The sequence below is a fragment of the Heterodontus francisci genome, chromosome 15 (genome assembly GCF_036365525.1).
Source record: "Heterodontus francisci isolate sHetFra1 chromosome 15, sHetFra1.hap1, whole genome shotgun sequence".
NCBI classification, from domain to species: Eukaryota; Metazoa; Chordata; class Chondrichthyes; order Heterodontiformes; family Heterodontidae; genus Heterodontus; species Heterodontus francisci.
In genome coordinates this window covers 45949535-45963899 of record NC_090385.1, presented here as the reverse complement: position 1 = coordinate 45963899, position 14365 = coordinate 45949535, and positions in this window count along the sequence as shown.

Genomic DNA, 14365 nt, shown 5'->3' with positions numbered 1-14365 from the left:
ATCACTACCCTGCACTATTGCCTTGTCCTTTCTCTCTGCATCCCTAGTTATTCAATTCGCCAGGACACTGGTCCCTGCTCAGTTCAACTGAAGCCTCTTCTAACAGAACAGCTCCCGTTTCCCCCAGTTCTGGTACCAGTGCCCCGTGAATTGAAACCCATTTCTTCCACACCAATTTTTGAGCCACAAATTCAACTCTGTGATCTTATTTACCCTATGACAATTTGCTGGTGACTAAGATAGTAATCCAGAGATTAATACCTTTGTGATTCCGTTTTTTAATTTAGCCCTTAGCTACTGATATTCCCTTAGCAGAACCTCTCTCTTAGTCCTACCTATGTCATTGGTACCTACATGGACAAATGGATCCTTCCCCTCCCATTCCAAGTTCCTCTCCAATTCCTCTCCAATAGGAGCCACCAGTGCTGGAAGTGCAGCATCACTACATATTTTCATTGATGTCTTTGTGACTCTTATTTCCTATATCATGAGAATGTTGTCACACCAGAAGCCGGCATAGCTTGCATTATCTTCCATCAGTTGATCCTCTACAGCAAGCCTGGGCTTGCACAGTGCAGCAGTTCAATGCTGGAGTAAGCCATCACTTGTGCTCTAGTACAGTTCCGTATTCCAGCTTTTCTATATCTCGCTTTCAATAGAGTTCAGATGTATGAAGCTGGTGTTGATTTCTGTTTTTATTGCCCGCTGCACAACCTCAGGGTTAACGGTGGCCAAAAACTGTGGATAATTGGTCTGGCTAAGAGGTTTTTAATGAATACACAATTTCTTTCTAGCCTCCTCTCCATGTGCAGTGAGGAGTGCAAATCCTAAATACACTGTTCAGTGAGCTGAGATGCTGTCAAGTGATACTGCAACTTCAAACCCCCAACACTGAATAAACAGAGCCTTGGATTGCCTCCATGCAAGTCTGTAGCTATGGCTCTCAGAGTCACCCAATGGCTTCCAGTATCACCACTTCACCACTCGCCTATTGCTGCTGATCTCATCTTGTCCTCCAAAAAAGTAAAAAACCTGCATCTGAAGGATTTAAGAAGAAGTGATTTAGTCTGAACCATTTCCACTCTCTCATCCCTTTATTTGTGCTACAATGGCAAGCAAATGCAAGATGATTGACTAAGTTTGGAGAATCTTTGAAAAATTTTCCCCTTGTAATGCAAAGTTAGACATTTGTTGTAAATTAGGCCCAGGAATACGCTAATATAAAAGCAAAAATACTGCAGATGCTGGAAATCTGAAATAAAAACAGAAAATGCTGGAAAAACTTAGCAGGTCTGGCAACATCTGTGGAGAGCGAAGCAGAGTTAATGTTTCAGGTCAGTGACCCTTTTTCAGAACTGGCAGATATAAGAAATATAAAAGATTTTAAACAAGTAAATCTGGGGTGGGGCATGAGATAACAAAAGAGAAGATATGGATAAGACAAGGTCACTGAATAGCTGACCAGAAGGTCATGGAGCAAAGGCAAACAATATGTCAATGGTGTGCTGAAAGACAAAGTATAGGGTGTTAATGGACTGAAAACTGAATAGCCACAAGCACAAACATGAAAAAAAACAGTGGGTAGGCACAGTAGAAACAAACTGAACAAACTAAAATAAAATAAACACAAAAAATAAAAGAAAAAATAACTAAAGATAAAAGTAAAATGGGGGATCTGACATGCTCTGAAATTATTGAACTCAATGTTCAGTCCGGCAAGCTGTAGCGTGCCTAATCGGTAAATGAGATGCTGTTCCTCAAGCTTGTGTTGATGTTCACTGGAACACTGCAGCAATCCCAGGACAGATATGTGAGCATGAGAGCAGGGGTGTGTGTCGAAATGGCAGCAACTGAATATGGATGGCCCTGACCTATTCCCTTGTATGAATGCAACATAATTTAGTTTGAGCTGGTATATAACAGCAATATCAGATCTCCATGTGGGCAAACACCTGGACAACAAGTATCATAGTATTATTACATTTAACTTGATCAGCCAAACCAAAGTTACTGAAAATGTAATGTCAGTACTAGATCCCAAGACAGCAGATGACTTGAATCAGTTCAATTGGGCAACCCTACTACCATACTATCACAGAAGAAAAATAGAAAAGATTGAAAGCCAGCATAATGCAAATAGAGTCCATATATGGTTCTAGAGTTAAAAGAAGGGCACATGGTCAAATAAAGACAAATTGCTAATGGCAAAATCAATCTCAAGCAACAATACTTTTACAGATTTTTAAAAAATATTCAGGAGAATAGGGACAAATATTGATCTTATGTAAAGACAGAGAAAGCTGCTAAAAATGCAGCTGAAAGATAATTAAAGAAGACTGTGGATAACAGCAGTAGGAAGAACTTTTTTTTACTATATCACGAGTCAGAGGTCCATTAAGGACACTGCCTCAGGCTGAATCAGACTGTTTGCAACCGTGGCATCTTATTCACTCAAGAGTCGACGTGCTGCCCTATATCTTCTCCATCACAAAGGCTGACTATTCCACTTCAACACTTACCACCTCAGCCCCTGCCTCAGCTCAAAAATCCCTGATGTGGTAAATCAGGGGCTTGAATCAGGCCTTATGTCCAGATGTTCCATCCCCCCAATAATGCTATTAATTTTCTGTTAATAAAGAATTTTTTTAAAGAACTGAAACAATACTGTTATATTGTCCCCTGATTGAAAAATTACCCATGTCACTTCATTATTGAAGGAGGGCAGGAGTGAGAAACCAAGAAATTATAGATCTATAAATCTAATGTCTGTTGTGGAGAAGTTAGTAGAATTTGTTTCTAGGGACAGAGTGACTGAGCATTTGGACAAATATGAACAAATATTAACTTGTTGGGCGGGTTTATCAAGTTGCGTGTCAAGCGCAGGAGAAAACCAATTTCACAAAAGGGTCCTCTGGTCCTACAACAAGCGTAGGACCCTTATTTAAATATTTTAGTTACTGTTTTGAATACCTCCAGTGCATGCACTGCATGCCTAAGGAGGGACATGATCCAAATTGGCAGATGGTGCACAATTGCCATAAGATATGCCTGCATGCCCCCTGCCATTTTGGATGATTTGGTGTACTTTTCAGATCTGTAAATCCACATGATATCAAGAAACAGCTGAAGGCACTGGATACTGCAAAAGCTATAGGCCCTGACAACATTCTGGCAATAGTACTGAAGACGTGTGCTCCAGAATTGGCCACGCCCCTAGCCAAGCTGTTCCAATACAGCTACAACACTGGCATCTACCCAAAAATGTGGAAAATTGCCCAGGTATGTTCTGTACACAAAAAGCAGGACAAATCCAACCTGGCCAGTTACCGCCCCATCAGTTTACTCTTGATCATCAGTAAAGCGGTGGAAGGTGTCATTGACAGTGCTATCAAGTGGCACTTACTCAGCAATAACCGGCTCATTGGCACTCAGTTTGGGTTCTGCCTGGGCCACTCAGCTTCTGACCTCATTAGAGTCTTGGTTCAAACATGGACAAAAGAGCTGAACTCAAGAGGTGAGGTGAGAGTGACTGCCCTTGACATCAAGGCAGCATTTGACTGAATGTGGCATCAAGGAGCCCTAGCAAAACTGGAGTTAATGGGAATGGGGTGGGGGGGGGGGGGGAGGGGATCTCCATTGGTTGGAGCCATACATAGCACAAAGGAAGATGATTGTTGTTGTTGGAGGTCAATCATCTCAGTCCCAGAACATCACTGCAGGAGTTCCTCAGGGTCGTGTCCTAGGCCCAACCATCTTCAGCTGCTTCATCAATGACCTTCCTTCAATCATAAGGTCAGAAATGGGGATGTTCACTGATGATTGCACAATGCTAGGCACCATTCGCGACTCCTCAGATATTGAAACAGTTCATGTCCATCTGCAGCAAGACCTGGATAACATTCAGGCTTGGACTGTTAAATGGCAAGTTACATTTGCACCACACAAGTGCCAGGCAACGATCATCAACAAGAGAGAATCCAACCATCTCCCCTTGACATTCAATGGCATTACCATTACTGAATCCCCTACTGTCAACATCCTGGGGGTTACCATTGACCAGAAACTTGGTGCCTGTCCATCATCTACAAGGCACAAGTCAGGAATGTGATGGAGTACTCTCCATTTGCCTGGATGGGTGCAGCTGCAACAACACTCAAGAAGCTCGACATCATCCACGACAAAGCAACCCGCTTGATTGACACCCCATCCACCACCTTCAACATTCACTCTCTTCATTACCGACGCACAGTGGCAGCAGTGTGTACCATCTACAAGATGCACTGCAGCAACTCACCATGCTCCTTTGACAGCACCTTCCAAACCCGTGACCTTACCACCTAGAAGGACAAGGACAGCAGATGCTTGGGAGCACCACCACCTGCAAGTTCCTCTTCAAGCCACGCAACATCCTGACTCAGAACTATATCGTTCCTTCACTGTCGCTGGGTCAAAATCTTGGAACTCCCTTCCTAACAGCAGTGTGGGTGTACCTACACAACAAGGACTGCAGTGGTCCAAGAAGGCAACTCAGCACCACCTTCTCAAGGGGAATTAGGGATGGGCAATAAATGCTGGCCTAGCCAGCGACGCCCACATCCCGTGAAAGAATAAAAGAAACGGGTGTGGTACCAACACATTATCAGGCAATTGCTTTTTTAAGATATTGTTGCCACACTGGCCTCTGTCCAGTCCATGGGAATAATCCCAGACCCAGAGAGTTATTAAATATTTGAGCAAGTGGTTCACACAGTGCAATTCCCATTTTTTGACCACACTAGAATGAATGCTGTCAAGGCCAGCAGCCCAAACCATTTTGAAATTATTAACTCTATCCAGAACTATAACATTTTGAAATTGTATTATTGATAATCCAGCATCATTTCCAGAAGTGAAGACTGCTGCAAAATAATCATTTAAAACCTCTGTCATATACTGGAACACCACTTGAATCTGCTCTGAGGAATCCTTCAAAGGTTCTATACAGTGCTTTACATCCTTCTGACTCCTAACATAGATTAAAAAAAGACCTTCGAATTAGTATGACACATATCCACTATCCTCTTTGGCTGCTTTGTTACTAGTTTTTGTTGTCCTCAGCTGAATTTGATATCTATTGATAAATGACAAGGTTCTTCTTCTTCTTTTGGGCCTCCTTATCTCGAGAGACAATGGATAAGCGCCTGGAGGTGGTCAGTGGTTTGTGAAGCAGCGCCTGGAGTGGCTATAAAGGCCAATTCTGGAGTGACAGGCTCTTCCACAGACAAGGTGTTTCATTGTTAAAGACCTAAATTGTATTACCATAGAACGAGAAATTAACCAGTAACAGTAAATTTCTAATCATTAGGGCTATGCAATCAGCTTACAGGACAGATTGAACATCTTGTGCCTGAGAAAATATCTAATGCGGACCCAAATTTTAGAATGCTGACCCTGTCTTTAGTTGCCAACCACATACATGCACATTTCTGACTGGTAATCAGGAGTGTGAAATGAAACCAGAAAATGCTGGAAACATTCAGCAGGTCAGGCAGCATTTGTGGAGAGAGAAACAGAGAAACAGAACTGACAAAAGGTCATCAACTTGAAATGTTAATGCTGCAAAATTTGGTTATAAAGCACCCATATTTTTAGCGCCACAGGTGCTGTTTCGATTCCAAAATGGCAGCGATGGCAGCACACATGCTCACTTCTGGTACAAGCCACACTGGACACCATCTTGAGTAACGTATTACCGCAAGTGCCTGGAGCATGCACTGGAAGTATGCAGATTATGATGTAAATCAGCATACAGCGCTGATTTGGCACCAGCACTGCTATTTTGGAGCTCAACACTCCAGCTAATGCCCTCGCTTAACCTCATAGAACTGAGCACGTGCTCTGCAACAGAAAGGACCCTCTGCACCTAGTGCTATTTAAAAGGATCATCAACTACTTTCAGGTTAGGTACTGATTGATTTCTACTGGCTGCTGCTGAGTTTGTAGATGTGTTTGGTGTTGTGCGTTGTTATTTACAGTTGCTGAAGTATAAAGGAAGTAATATGGCAGGTGCTGAAGGACTTGGTCCTAAGTCCAAGGGTTCTGCACAGAACACTTGCTCCCAGAATGGGTGCAGTAGTTTGCATCCACTTGGCCCACAGCATGACAGGGAGAATGAGCAGAGGCAACATGGTGAAGCTGCTGGAAGAGGGAGAAGAAGGAGAAGGGATCTCAGCAAGAAGCTGAGGACCCGGGGTCTCCATGAAGGGGTTCTACCTCAATCTAGTGAAAAACAGTGCACCAGACATCTCCACTTCAGGAAGGAGTTACCCACTGAAATCTGCCACCTGTTGCAGCCACAATTGTAGTGTTAAAGCAGGGGGAGGATAGTGCTGCCTGTGTCTGTGAAGGTGACCATGGTCATTAACGTTTATGTATCTGGCGCCTTTCAAACTGGAGCAGGCGACATTTCTAATATCTCCCAGTTTGCCATCCACTGTTGTATAAGGGAAGTCACTGAGACTCTGTATGCAAAGAGAGCTGTATACATTTCATTCTCTCTTGCCGGACAGAAGCAGGCAGAGTGAGCACACGGGGGTTTTGTGAGGATTGCAGGCTTCCCCATAGTGCAGGGTGCCATTGACTCCATGCACATTGCTTTATAGGCACAGCATGTCAACTCTGCCCTATACTGCAACCGAAAGGAATTCCACTCCCTCAAAGTCCAGCTGGTGTGTGATCATTGACAGAAAATCATGCAGGTCAATGCCCGGTATCCTGGCAGCAGTAATGATGCCTTCATTCTGCAGCAGTCCATGTACTGTCTGTACTTAAGGCACCACGACAAACCAGAGAGTGGCTACACGAAGTGCAAGGAGTTCATGGATATATTTGGCGCTAAGATCAAGACCATCTGATGAGCTGCCTCTGCAGCATCCCTCCCTTTCACTAGCCCACCTGGCCAAACTTCCTGTAAAGCTCCCCCCGCCCTAGCCCTGAACTCGCATCTTTCTCTAGTTTCTCTCCTATCTCCCCTCATGCCTTCTCCAAGTTAATCTTATCTATGAGATCCACCTTCTGCTCCCTCGACCTACTAAACTGCTGGCCACCCAACTTCCCTTCCTGGTCCCCACATTAGCCGATCTTTGCCTGATCCCCATCTTTGCTGAACTCCATGCTTGAATCCCTCCAATCAGGTTTCTGCTCCTGCCATGGTACTGAAATGGCACTTAACAAAGTCTCAAATTGCATCCTGTGTGACTGTGACAAAGGTATCCTTTCCCTCCTTCACCTTCTTGACCTGTCTACAGCCTTTGACATGGTTAACTGCACCATCCTGCTCCAATGCCTCTCCACTGTCATCCAGCTGGGTGGAACTGCTCTCACCTGGTTCCATTCTTATCTATCTAATCGTAGCCAGCGAATCACTTGTAATGGCTTCCCTTCCTGCTCCCGCACTGTTACCTCTGGTGTCCCCCAAGGATCTATCCTTGGCCCTTCCTATGTCTCATCTACATGCTGCCCCTTAGCAACATCATCCAAAAGCACAGTGTTAGTTTCACACTCAGTTCTACCTCACCACCACCAAATCAGCGCCACTACTCTCTTGACTCCTCCACTGTTGCTAAACTATCAGATTGCTTATCCAACATCCCAGAAATTTACTCCAATTAAATATTGGGAAGACTGAAGCCATTGTTTTCGATCCCCACTCCAAACTCCATTCTCTAGCTCCTGACTCTATCCCTCTCCCTGGCAACTATGTGAGACTAAACCAATCTCGGTGTCACATTTGACCCTGAAATGAGCTTCCAAACATATATTAGCATCATCACTAGGACCAGTTATTTCAACCTCCATTATGTTGCCTGACTTCACCCCTGCCTCAGCACATCTGCTGCTGAAACCCTCATTCAGGCATTTGTTACATCTAGATTTGACTATTCTAATGCATGCCTGGCTGGTCTCCCACATTCTATCCTTTGTAAACCTGAGGTCATCCAAATCTCTGCTGCCCATGTCTTACTTGCACCAGATCTTGCTCACCTATCACCCCTGTGCTCGTTGACCTATATTCGGTCCCAGTCAAGCAACATCTTGATTTTAAAATTCTCACCCTTCTTTTCAAATCTCTCCATGACCTCACCCCTCACTATCTGTGTAATCTCCTCCAGCTCACAAGCCTCTGAGATATCTGTGCTCCTCTAATTCTGGCCTCTTGAGCATCCCTGATTTTAATCACTGCACCATTGGTGGCCGTGCTACACCTCCCTGCCTCTCTACCTCACCTTCCTTCTATAAGACACACCTTAAAACCTACCTCTTTGACCAAGCTTTTGGTCATTTGACCTAACATTTCCTTATTTGGCACAGTGTCATATTTTGATGTATAATGCTCCTGTGAAGTGTCTTGGGCTGCTTTATTACGTTAAAGGTGCTGTATAAATATAAGTTGTTGTTGTTGTTACTGGGTGACAGGGCTATCCAATGAACACATGGCTGATAACTCTGGTGTGCAACCCATGCACACAAGTGCAGCATGCATACAACGAGAGCCATGCTGGCACATGAAATGTGATCGAGCAGACCATTAGGGTGCTTAAACAATTTTTCCACTGCCTGGACCACTTTGGAAGTGCCCTGCAGTACTTGGCAGAGCACATGTCAAGATTCGTGTTGGTCACTGCATGCTGCACAACCTCACATCATGAAGGCACAGCCCTTGCCACCATGTATACAGCAAATAGATGAGGATGAGGAGGAAGGGAGGAGGCAACCAATACATGCCCTTTCTGGCCGGACTGTCTGTGATCGACTCATCAGAGCGTTCCCTTAGCCAAAATGCTAAAATAAAACCAACCTCAAAAGAAACATTGCAAACCAAATTTATATATCAAGCCATATGATATTCCACATAAAGGTCAACTAATCAGCCTTGTGCGTTCTCTTATTTCTTGTTTTCCAAGCACCTTTGCCTGGCCTAGTGCTGCAGCATGGCTGGTGGACGGCTGCTGAATTTCAGTCGGAAGACTGCAGATGGCCTTGCAGTACCAGCTCTGGGCCTAGAAAGCCCGGCTGTAGACTGCACCATCTTGGCATGGGTGGTGTTGGACTGCTTTCTTGTTCTGTTTTCTTTCGTTACTTTAAATACAATCATCAGTTGTAGCAACCCGCAGAATCTGATATTTATTTGTCTTAAGTGAGCTATGTTACACAATGCAACATGAGTACTCAGTCAAATCATACAATACAATTCCATTTGATTGTATGATTCTTTATTATTGAGCTCAGGATCCACTATAAGCACTCAGGTACCAAGCTTTACCTTTCCAGCCTAACCAAGGAAACAGTGGTTTGCTGAAAATACTTGTAGCAATTCTACCTTTGATCTCTACATTCCATGGATACTAATACTAAACTGCAATACATTAAAACACACAATGCAAACTTCAGACAACATGAAGCCAAGAAAATACACTCATGGTCATTAATCTTTCCCACTCAATGGTTCGGTTACCATGGTTATACGGTCCACTTAGGCTCTTTAATCACTTTATTACTATAAACAGTGACCGAATAACATGTCCCAGATGCCGAAGACGTGTATGAGGGACATTCCTATTCCTTCAGCTTCTCATCCTTTACAAATCATCCCTGTTCACCAGAACTGAAAGCTGTTTGAACTCAACATGTGCTGAACTCACAAACAACGAGGTACATTGAGATACATGGGTAGTGTGAACTCACAATCCCACAGGCTGTAGTATGGTCTGGCTGGCTAACAGGCAGCACCAAGTGCACTGGTGGAATGGCAGTAGTGGAAGGGTTAATGCTGTCATCCTGACAGGACAGCAGGTTTGTGTACCATGGAGCCACTGCCACGGCCCCATGGTAGCACCTCAGCAGTCCTAGCAATGTGTTGGAGTTGAGATTGCTGTACTGCTGTGACACCCTGCAAGCCCCATTGAACACTGGTATCTGCAGCTTTGATGGCAGCAATCTGAGCTTGTGTGACATGCTAAGCTTGCATCATTTCAGTCTGATCTTCCACTGCAGCACCCAAATGTTGGGTGGCTTTTCTTGTGCTGCAATGGAAGCTGAGATATCAGCCATCAGATGCTGCATCACAAATTGGCCTGCAAGTGTTCTGAAGGAGCTGGCCACCACGTCAATGCTGAGGAGGATGAGCTCCAAGCTCTGCACAAAGCCCTGTGTCAAGTGGGTACCAGAATCCTCCATGCTCCTTGATTTTGACCAAAGGCTTTCTAGCAGGCTTGCCGGGGCACCTTGCATTTCTGTACGCATACCCATCATTATTCTACTGTAAACCCCCCATCGACATCCTTATCTGAGTCCTCTGCAGCAGAACCTGTGTGCGACCTCAAGCTCTGATGAGCTGGAACCTGTGCTACCCTTGTCCCCTGCCCTGGTTGCAGGCCACTCATGTCCAATGACTCACCACATGCAAATAACACCTCTAAGCCATTCTCTAAAGTTTCAGTATCTGAGCTGGGGGCTGCAAGGTGAGAGTGAGTGACAGTGTTTCTACTTCTTCACTGTTTTCTTGCATTTCACCCTCTATCTCTTCCATCACTGCATGGCCATGTTGCAATTTTTGGGTATATGAAAAGAGAATGGCACAAGGGTGGGAAGAGGTGGAAAGCAAGAGTTGCCCCCTTACACCATCTGTAGCTTCTAATTTAGAGAAGATTGCAGGATGAGGGGTAAGTGGGAAGTGAGAAGGAGGATTAGGTATGAGCATACCATTATCTTCAATGGTTTCAGCCCTTCTACTGGCCATGAGTGCAGTCATAGTCACTCCATTAATGGCAAGTGTCGTCCCCTTCCTGGGGGTGAGGACATGCATCATGCCTATTCCCCTCCCCACCCCCCCTAACCCTGGCTCAGTTAAGTGTTGCTGCCTCCAGTTATGCAGCACCCTGTCCTACAAGAGAGGAAAGTGTGTCAGTGCAGTGCAATATATTTGTGTGTTGTGGCTTTCATGGCTGGCTCATTATGAGCAGCAATCCCAATTGCCCCATTCCACTCTGTCGTCAACTTTCCCACCGAGTGCGTATGTTGGGGGCTAATCTTGTCAATCTTCCTGTTCAACTCACCCCTCCCACTACTGAGCGTGTAGACTCTGCCAGCAGATCAACTTTCACCACAAGACTTTTCACATGAATGCTGATGACACGCAGCTTAACCTCACCACCACTTCTCTCAATTCCTCCGCTGTTGCTAAATTATCGGACTGCCTATGCAACATCCAGTACTGGATAAGCAGAAATTTCCTCCAATTAAATATTGGGAAGACTGAAACCATTTTGTTTGGTCCCCGCTCCAAACTCCATTCCCTAGCTACCAACTCCATTCGTCTATCTGGCCTCTTCATCTTTGGCCTCCTGGTCTCGAGAGACAATGGGGAAGCGCCTGGAGGTGGTCAGTGGTTTGTGAAGCAGCGCCTGGAGTGGCTATAAAGGTCAATTCTAGAGTGACAGACTCTTCCACAGGTGCTGCAGATAAAATTGGCTGTCGGGCTGTTACACAGTTGGCTCTCCCCTTGAGCATCTGTCTTTTTTCCTGCCAACTGCTAAGGCTCTTTGACTCGCCACACTTTAGCCCGCCTTTATGGCTGCCCACCAGCTCTGGCGATCGCTGGCAACTGACTCCTACGACTTGTGATCAATGTCACAGGACTTCATGTCGCGTTTGCAGATGTCTTTAAAGCGGAGCCATGGACGGCCGGTGGGTCTGGTACCAGTGATGAGCTCACTGTACAATGTGTCCTTGGGGGTCCTGCCATCTTCCATGCGGCTCACACGGCCAAGGCATCTCAAGCGCTGCTGGCTTAGTAGGGTGTATATGCTGGGGATGTTGGCTGCCTTGAGGACTTCTGTGTTGGAGATACGGTCCTGCCACCTTATGCCAAGGATTCTCCGGAGGCAGCAAAGATGGAATGAATTGAGACATCGCTCTTGGCTGACATACGTTGTCCAGGCCTCGCTGCCGTAGAGCAAGGTACTGAGGACACAGGCTTGATACACTCGGACTTTTGTGTTCCGTGTCAGTGCGCCATTTTCCCACACTCTCTTGGCCAGTCTGGACATAGCAGTGGAAGCCTTTCCCATGCGCTTGTTGATTTCTGCATTGAGAGACAGGTTACTGGTGATAGTTGAGCCTAGGTAAGTGAACTCTTGAACCACTTCCAGAGCGTGGTCGCCAATATTGATGGATGGAGCATTTCTGACATCCTGTCCCATGATGTTCGTTTTCTTGAGGCTGATGGTTAGGCCAAATTTGTTGCAGGTAGCCGCAATCCTGTCGATGAATCTCTGCAGACACTCTTCAGTGTGAGATATTAATGCAGCATCATCAGCAAAGAGGAGTTCGCTGATGAGGACTTTCCATACTTTGGTCTTCGCTCTTAGACGGGCAAGGTTGAACAACCTGCCACCAGATCTTGTGTGGAGGAAAATTCCTTCTTCTGAAGACTTGAACACATGTGAGAGCAGCAGGGAGAAGAAGATCCCAAACAGTGTAGATGCGAGAACACAGCCGTGTTTCACACCACTCAGGATAGGAAAGGGGTCTGATGAGGCACCGCTATGCTGAATTGTGCCTTTCATATTGTCATGGAATGAGTTGATGATACTTAGTAGCTTTGGTGGGCATCCAATCTTTTCTAGTAGTCTGAAGAGACCACGTCTGCTGACGAGGTCAAAGGCTTTGGTGAGATCAATGAAAGCAATGTGGAGGGGCATCTGTTGTTCGCGGCATTTCTCCTGTATCTGACGAAGGGAGAACAGCATGTCAACAGTCGATCTCTCTGCACGAAAGCTACACTGTGCCTCAGGGTAGACGTGGCCACAGGCTGAGATTAAACCAGACCATTCACAACCTTGGTGTCACATTTGACCCTGACCTCATATTTGTGCCATCACTAAGACTGCCTATTTCCACCTATGTAACATCGCCTGACTTCACCCCATCTCAGCTCATCTGCTGCTGAAACCCTCATTCATGCCTTCATTACTTCTGGACTTGACTATTCCAATTGTTTTTTTTTGTTGAAAGCTAGGAATTCTGTGTGTTTTTGAAAGCTGGGAAAAGGGATTTTCTGTGAACACTGAATGTTGACAATTAGGGCTACATTTTAAGAGTCTGTCACTGAAACTGGTGTAAAAAAATGCGGCCCGCATGCACAGGGCCCATGTCATGGAGCTGCCGCGATTCCAAACGGGGCGGCTCATTAGCATGGCCGCGGCCCCCGCCTCCCACGAATGCATGGAGGGGGTGGGTGAGCAGTCACTGGCAATGGCGTCCAGCACCAATGCGCAGGCACCGGCGCCATTTTTAAATGGCTTACTGCCCTCAAATGTGCATTTAAAATGTAAAGGTACATTGGATGTAAAATTTTTAAAAATGAATAAAATAAGTTTTCCATGCCCTCTCCCACCCACCCTCCCCCATGGCATAACACAACATTCCTGGTCTTTCTAACCCCACACCCCCCATCCTGCACAGAGAAAAACACCACCTCCCCCCTCCCCACAGATGTCATGCCTCGTTTCCCCGAACGGGGATTCCAAGGTGTGACATTGCCTGCCGCCAGAATAAAGATTGAAACCTGCTGCCTGAATCGCTGCGGCCTGGTAAGTACATGGTAGATGGTAAGTAGCCATTAGCATATTTTAATGCGGGTGGCGGGGCGGTCGCCATGAGGCCTCGCCACTGCCGCCGAGATTGTACGGGGCTTGCCGCTGTCGGGGTAGGTGGCAGGCCTTTTCCATGGCAATCTTCGTTGCTCCCCCCATCACCATTCCAGGTGTCGGAGAGGCTTCAAAATCCAACCCTTGGTGTTTGAAGTGTGCAGGATGCAAGAATTGTTTCCAAGCAACCAGGAAGATGTATGTCTGTCTTGTGGCTTGACTGATTATTCTTCTTGCAACCTATGGCCCATTGTAGCATCTCTACTGACACGCCAGGAGAGATCAACAAACTGATGGAATGCTGGCCATTATAACGAGAGGAATAGAATACATAACGGTTGAAGTCATGCTTCAGCTATACAAAGCTGTGGAGTACTGTGAGCAGTTCTGGGCACCACAGCTTAGGAAGAATATATTGGCCTTGGAGGGAGTATAGGGTAGATTTACCCAGAATGAAACCTGGACTCCAAGTATTAAATTACGAGAAGAGATTAGACAGATTGGGGTTGTATTCCCTGGAATTTGGAAGGTTAGGGGGTGATTTGATCGAAATTTTCAAGTTATTAGGTGAAACTATTTCTGCTGGCTGGGCAGACTAGAACTAGTGACATTGTCAAAAAATTAGAGCCAGATCTTTCAGGAGTGAAATTAGAAAAAGCCAATTCACATAAAGTGCT